This window comes from Eubalaena glacialis, chromosome 2, assembly GCF_028564815.1.
Source record: "Eubalaena glacialis isolate mEubGla1 chromosome 2, mEubGla1.1.hap2.+ XY, whole genome shotgun sequence".
In the NCBI taxonomy this organism is placed as follows: domain Eukaryota; kingdom Metazoa; phylum Chordata; class Mammalia; order Artiodactyla; family Balaenidae; genus Eubalaena; species Eubalaena glacialis.
Genome location: NC_083717.1, coordinates 118,255,930 through 118,263,035, shown reverse-complemented (window position 1 = coordinate 118,263,035; position 7,106 = coordinate 118,255,930). Strand labels below are relative to the sequence as shown.

The 7,106-nt window shown below is 33.0% G+C and overlaps 1 pseudogene; it reads left to right on the top strand.

The window, feature by feature from the left end:
- Positions 1–5,546: 5,546 nt before the first annotated feature.
- On the top strand, positions 5,547–6,488 carry LOC133085314 (olfactory receptor 4L1-like; annotated as a pseudogene).
- The last annotated feature ends 618 nt before the right edge of the window (positions 6,489–7,106 follow it).

Here is a 7,106-nt window from a genome sequence, read left to right as displayed (position 1 = left end):
AGAGCAATCACACTGTCTAGGACCCTATCTTTGCCAAGTCCATGAGCACCTTCAAATCTACTTATGTGCATACTTCAGAAAAACACAGAAGGTCCAGGGGCTGTAGCTTAGATAAAATCATTGTCTTGCATTAAGATTACACAGCACAAAGAAGGAATGAAGATTCACATGCATGAATTGCTATCAAAGATTTCCATTTTCTATTCCACTACCATGTGAAAGAAAGAAGTTTTTATGCTACTCTGAGTGATGGTGTCAAACATAATGGTTAGAGTATGGGCCACTTATGATAAAATGTGTCTTACTGATAGTAACCTTACATATCTAAGTGCATATAATTAAATATCCATTATGGTTAACTGGATATACTGTATCTCTCAAATTTATACTGCATGATTAAAAGGTTAAAAGTACGTGAATAATCAAACATATCCTATTTTGTGCTCTCATTTCAGCATTAGGTCTGGCTCTAGGCTCTGAAGGAGGCAAGAAAAGCACTGGAGATGATCATCTAGCCTGGAATAAGACTTGAATAACAGACCTAAAGTCAGATAAACAGGGGAGGTACTGAAATAAGTGGATTTATGTAGATTGAGCACTGACCTATTCCCCTTATGTGTAAGTGTGTACTTTTAAAATTTTCATTTAGCTTAGCTAAGTTCACCTCAGTCAGTAACACAATATCTATGACTTCTGTCCATCCTTGACAAAGTTAAAGGTTAAATGAAACTTAACCTCTCATTAAGGACTACATGAAATTCTAAATCTGCTAAACTCCACTAACTAATCATTTGTTGATTACCATTAATCATTTATTGATTACCCTGGTGAAAGCCTCCTCTGCTTGTTCTAGCTCATGAGTGTGTGTGCTTTCTCACCCTCTCTCTCTCTCTTCTTCCCTTATGTGGTAAAAGGAAATTTTTCTCTATGTGAAGAACTGATCTATAGTCTATGAATTTCCTTATATGCCTTGCAATGTGTGGATACTGTGTATTTTAATTTTAATTGAACAAATGAATTCAATTATCAGATTATAAATGTTCAAATTGATAAAGTCAAATTAATAGAATTATAGTTTTCTCATGTCCATAAATATGATAGATCCATTTTCTATAAATTTGCCCACCCTACCAACCAAAACACTTGAGTTACTGCTTTTTCTGGAAAGCACTTATTAGAGAAAATCCACATGGCTATCGATACACTTGGTGAATTCACAATCTACTTAAATAACGAGAGAGTAAGTCTTTGCTCTGAACTCTAGGGACAAGTACCTGGAATGTTTATTCTAATAATTCCCTCTGGGGGTTAATTGCCAGTCTGTATCTTATGTATGTTTCTTGCCCTTCTTTTTTTTTTCTGACCTGCAAATGATTGTCATGTATATTCACGGAGATAAAAAAGAATCTCACTGTTTCTACATATCTTTGAAGAGGTCACTCCTCAGCTAGAACTGGTAGGTTTAAATAGCAGAGCTAATAACATATAGAAATTGTATACATTAATAAAGGAGGAGACTTTGTACAAGAAACTTAGGAATGAATGAAAACCATATTATTCTGATCATGAGGGCAATGGTGAAAGACAATTTGGGTCAGATAGCATCTGGACAAATGTATCTAGTTTTAGTAAGAAGCAGCATCAATCAGTCTGTGACTGATAAATAAATACAACTGACATTCCTGATCTGAGGGGTCAGTTTTATAGTATGAGTTTGTGTTTTTGGAATATAAACTTGAGTTTGTTTATTCCCTATAGGATAAAAAGATCAAAAAATTTACAATATGTAAAATAATGGAAAATTAGTTTCATCCTTGGCTACATTTAGCATCTGTGACAAGTCTAATAAATGTAATGTAATATAATCTAATAAAATGTAATCTAATGAAAATCTCATATAAAGAAAATGGAAAACATTGACTTATTTTATGTTAATTTACTTATTTATGTTTTTACTTTCCTACAATGAATGTTTATTTCAACTTAGAAAACACTTATGGAATGCTAAGTGAGATAAGTGATTAATTTAAATCAATATTTAGAAAAAAATTTTCCCCTCAAGTCCACATTTATTTTCTTGATTGAAGTTATATAACCTTTTATTCAATACAATTGTCTAATTATACTGCTAATATATTTCTATTTTTTTTCACACACACACACTGTATTTTATTTTTACAAGAGATAAATAAACTGACACCAAGCATTGTAAATGGATGACCACAACAAAAGCAACAATGATTGCAATTACCAAACACGAAACACACTCATACTATGTCATAATATTGACATTCAGTCCAGTAATCCTCCACTGTAACAGCTCCTTTACTTTGCAGTGAAAATTGATTTGTATATTTTTTGCCTCTGGGTCCTTGTGGGATTTTTTTTTTTTTATTCAAACAGAAAGTCACAAAAATTATAATCATCCTCATCAGTTCACTCAGTCCCATGTAATTAATTTTTTTTTTCATCTTGATCTTTTGTTAGCACTTTTATGAATTCATCAGTTTTCCATTAGAGTTCTGAAAATGCTTTTGGTGATTTTGTAACCCAAGGACTATTTCCTGTTTTCCTAAAGCCACCACCCTTTTCTACCTACATTTATAACAAATACTTTAATAGTTTAAACTTGATAATATATGAGAACAAAGTCCTTTGGGCACTTATAATGTTGGAGCTTTTTCTATCAAATGTACAAGTTTTTTTTTTTAATTAGGAAAATATTTATAATGGTTATTTTGGCAGCAAATCTGATTTTTCATATGACAAACATTTTTTGTGATAAGTGAATATTACCCCTGGGTTATCTAATCCATACATGGCTTAACACTCTGGTGCCAAAGAATCATTAAAAAAAAAACCCTCAAGATCAATAGAAACTTCACAGCCTTTTTTATTATCAAAAGAACTGCCAGTTACATATTTCCACATACACTAGTTAAGTGCTTTTGTGCAAATGTATAGAAAAGACTTTATTACTGAATATAGACACACAGTATTAAACATCTTATAGCTTTCTTTCTTCAAGCAAGCACCACAGTTGAAAAGAATGGAGTGATTTTTCTTCATTTAGTCAAGTGAATGGCACAGAAAGAGCGAGGCTCCCCAATCACGGGAACCCATCCCATTCTCAGAAGTTCCTGCGAGAGAGAAACCAAACCTTGCCTCATTCAGTTTTATTCAATTATTTTTCATTCCTTTTCAGTTCAATATTATTTGTATAATATATATATACCACTGAAAATTTGAATTTTTCACATGAGTTTTAACTGTGCCTCAAGTTAGGAAGAACTGTTTCCTTTTTCTGACTCCAACTTATTTTTACCTGTGTCTGAGTAGAAAAGTAGGTATTTTAAAGATATTTCATACTTGATCATATGTACAAATTGTCATAATGAATGTTTCATCTATTATAACAGATCTGAGTCCATGTTTATGTACATTTAGCTGGATATATTTTAGAAATATGCTTGTAAATTTTCAAAAAAGCCTGAATCAATAAATATTATTTTTGCTTTTAATTTTCCAATTTTACATATTAAACTATAAAAATTACTTTTTTGATTCTCCTCAGGATTTTCTTCTGTTAGTATTTTGAGATTGAGGACTGCATAATACTGACAACAATTTCATAACTAGTATGTAGACTCAGTTACTGTTTGAAATATAATACCAATGATGATGACAACAATTATTTATAAAGAAGACTAGATAATTTTATCATTTATATTTAATAAAGAAAAATATTTTCATTAACACTAAGTTTTCTTTACCAGGTCTTCCACAGTAAAAATTTTTCTGTGGTCCTAATTGGTTTGAGTATCTTAACAATCACCAGAAAATGAGATAATGCTAAAGATAAAATTTTGTGAATGCACATACATACATAGCACCCATGTATACAATAAAATATACAAATATATTCCATATATGTTACCCTTTAGAGTCATAACAATTTGGGAGGTTGAAGAGTAGGTATTGTTTTATTTTTATAGAAAAATAAATTAATGTTCAAAAGAGTTAAGTGTATATTTCCTTAGTAAATGTTGAGGCGAGGACTAGAATTTGATTCTTGGTTCAGTTTTTGTTTTTGTTTTGTTTTGTTTTAATTCTGATAGTTGGCCTAAACAATAACTTCTGAATATTTCATGAACTATAAAGAAAAAAAAAAAAAGGAAATTCTGAGTAGATTCTCCACATTCAGTCCTGGTACTCTAGAACTAGAACTTGGTATAAGTGTTTGTGTGTATATGTGTGATTCTGTATCTGTGTCTGTGTGATTGGAATGTACCATTAATAGTTTTTTAAAAGAAGAAAAGAAAAAACAACAAAGAAAGCTGGGACCAAAAGATCTAAATCAAAGTGAAAAAGTAGACAAAAGTGAGCCAACAGTGTCAGCTCATTGTGGGAAACCAAATGGAGTAGAAGTATCGAAGACATATGAGCCAGGAATTATCAAGGGTCAGTCTGGACACAAGTGTGAAAAATCAGAGGAAAGCAATAGTTACAAAAGGGTAAGCATTTAGGAGCCGAGGAAACACAAATACTACTTGTAGAAGATTTGGTGGTTGTTTAGAGATCATCTACACACAGAATGCAAAGGGACAAGAAAGAAAACTCCAGCCAGGAACCCAGCAACAATAGATTCAGGGAAATAGGCAAAAAGTAGAGACTAAGAGTTTTATTCAGGAACCAAAGTATGAGATACAGAAAACTATTGAAAAAAATAGGAAGAAAGAAAGAAAGAAAGAAGGAAAAGAAGAGAGGAAGGGAGAGAAAGAGGAAGGGAGGAAGAGAGAAGAAAAGGAGGAAGGAAGAAAGAAACCTGGACACTGAGAAGTATTTACGTTCTTGTACAGAAACTTCCTAGGAAGCTTAGAAAGCTTATTTTATTATAATTTGGGAGAGGTAAGAACGTATGACAGACTGTAGCCAGTTTAAAGCTTCAGGAATAAGTGAAATCACTGGTATATCTCTTTGGGATAAAAGGGAAGGGTGAGAATATAGTATAGCTGATAGAAGAAAGTACCGTAATTTGCTGAGTGTGTATATAATTCAACTCATATGAACATATCTGAATATTTCAAATTAGGGAGGTGGAGAAGATTGAATACTAGGTGCCAGAAAGTTACAGACTATATTCCAATCCACTTGAACTAACTTATGACCAAAAACCACTTGGCTCTTTTACTCGTTGACCCATTGAACTCATGGTTCATGAATTCATGAACTCAGAAACAACAAATGAATGTGGAGATAAAATCTATGCCTGCAAACTCTATTTACAAAATTTTACAAAAAATTTCCCATGTTTTGTGCCTTTCTGTCTGAAAATAAATGCAGTAATGTGAATGTGTATACAAGTAATGTACTTGCATTGATCAATTAAAATGTATTTTTCAGAAATGTCCATCTTCTCTTTTTCTATAGGAATCAAATACTACTCTCTCTATGTCCATACCTTCAAAACTATCACAGATTAAATTATCACTTTTTCCAGATTATCTTGATTTTAAAGACTTTCTGAAAACTCCTACATAGACTAGATGAAAATGATGAATAGCTCAATGATATCTGAGTTTGTTTTGTTAGGACTCACCAACACTTGGGAACTTGAAATTTTCCCTTTTTTTCATATTTTTGTTGACCTATGCAGCGATTATGGCAGGAAACCTTCTCATTGTGGTCACTGTAACCTTTGACTGTCATCTGCACTCCACACCAATGTACTTCCTCCTTGGAAATCTCTCCTTTCTTGATATGTCTATTTCTACAATCACAACCCCTAAGATGGTTGCAGATTTTCTCAGGGAGAATAAAACTATTTCTCGGTGGGGCTGTATGGCTCAGATGTTCTTCCTTCATTTTTTAGGGGGTAGTGAGATGACTCTTCTCATAGTTATGGCTATTGATTGGTACACTGCAATATGCAAACCTCTTCACCACACAGCCATCATGAACCACCGGGTACTCATAGGCTCTGTGCTGCTGTCATGGGCTGTTGGTTTTGTGCATACAATGAGCCAGATGGTTTTTACCATCACCTTGCCTTTTTGTGGCCCCAATGTAGTAGACAATATTTTCTGTGACCCTCCTCTAGTTCTAAAGCTTGCCTGCACTGAGACCTATGTTCTGGAGTTGCTAGTAATTGCTGACAGTGGACTGTTGTCTTTCATCTGCTTCATACTCTTGCTCATTTCCTACACTGTCATTCTGGTAACTGTTTGATATTGGGCCTCTGGTGGTCTCTCCAAGGCTCTGTCCACGCTGTCTGCTCATATTACTGTGGTCACTCTGTTCTTTGGGCCATGTATCTTCATTTATGCTTGGCCATTTAGTAGCTTTTCAGTGGATAAATTTCTTTCTGTGTTTTATTCAGTTATCACACCCTTGCTGAACCCATTATTTACACTCTGAGGAATCAGGAGATGAAAGCAGCCAGGAGTAGACTGAGGACCCAACACGTGAGCTCCAGACAGACCTTCTAGGCAACATCCATGATGACGAAGGTTTTTAGAGCAAAATCCATATATAGTACATCTCAGAATAAAGTTGGTATTAATTTGTTTTGTTTGTAGATTTTTTTAAAATATTCATAATGTACATTAAAACTACCAAATGCTCCATCATTACATCTCTATGACATATTTGGTTTTATTGAAAGAATAATTTTTAATTGAAATTCAATTCAGTTGGGGTTAATTTTTTAAATATAATAAAGAATTAAATAGAAAAAACTGGCTCACTAGCTATAGTTGGAAACCCAGAAATGTCCAAGACAAAACTTCATTAAATAAAGAGAAATCAAGTACAAATTTGTCTATTTTTAAAATTCAGAATTAGAGATCTTTCAGCTAAATTCACCAGTTGACTAAATGTGCATAAAAATGTATTAAACTCACAAGGACACACACACATAAACTTACATTTTTGTGGATCCTAATATGTGTAAGCATTATTACTTTTTTGACAAGGCAAACAGGCTAGTTTCTGTAAGTAGATAGATCCAAATAATAACTGTCATCTGCTGGCAAGAAGCACATATTCATTTCTTAAGAAAATAGAAATTCCACCCGACATATAAGTTACATACAGTTCATTTTACC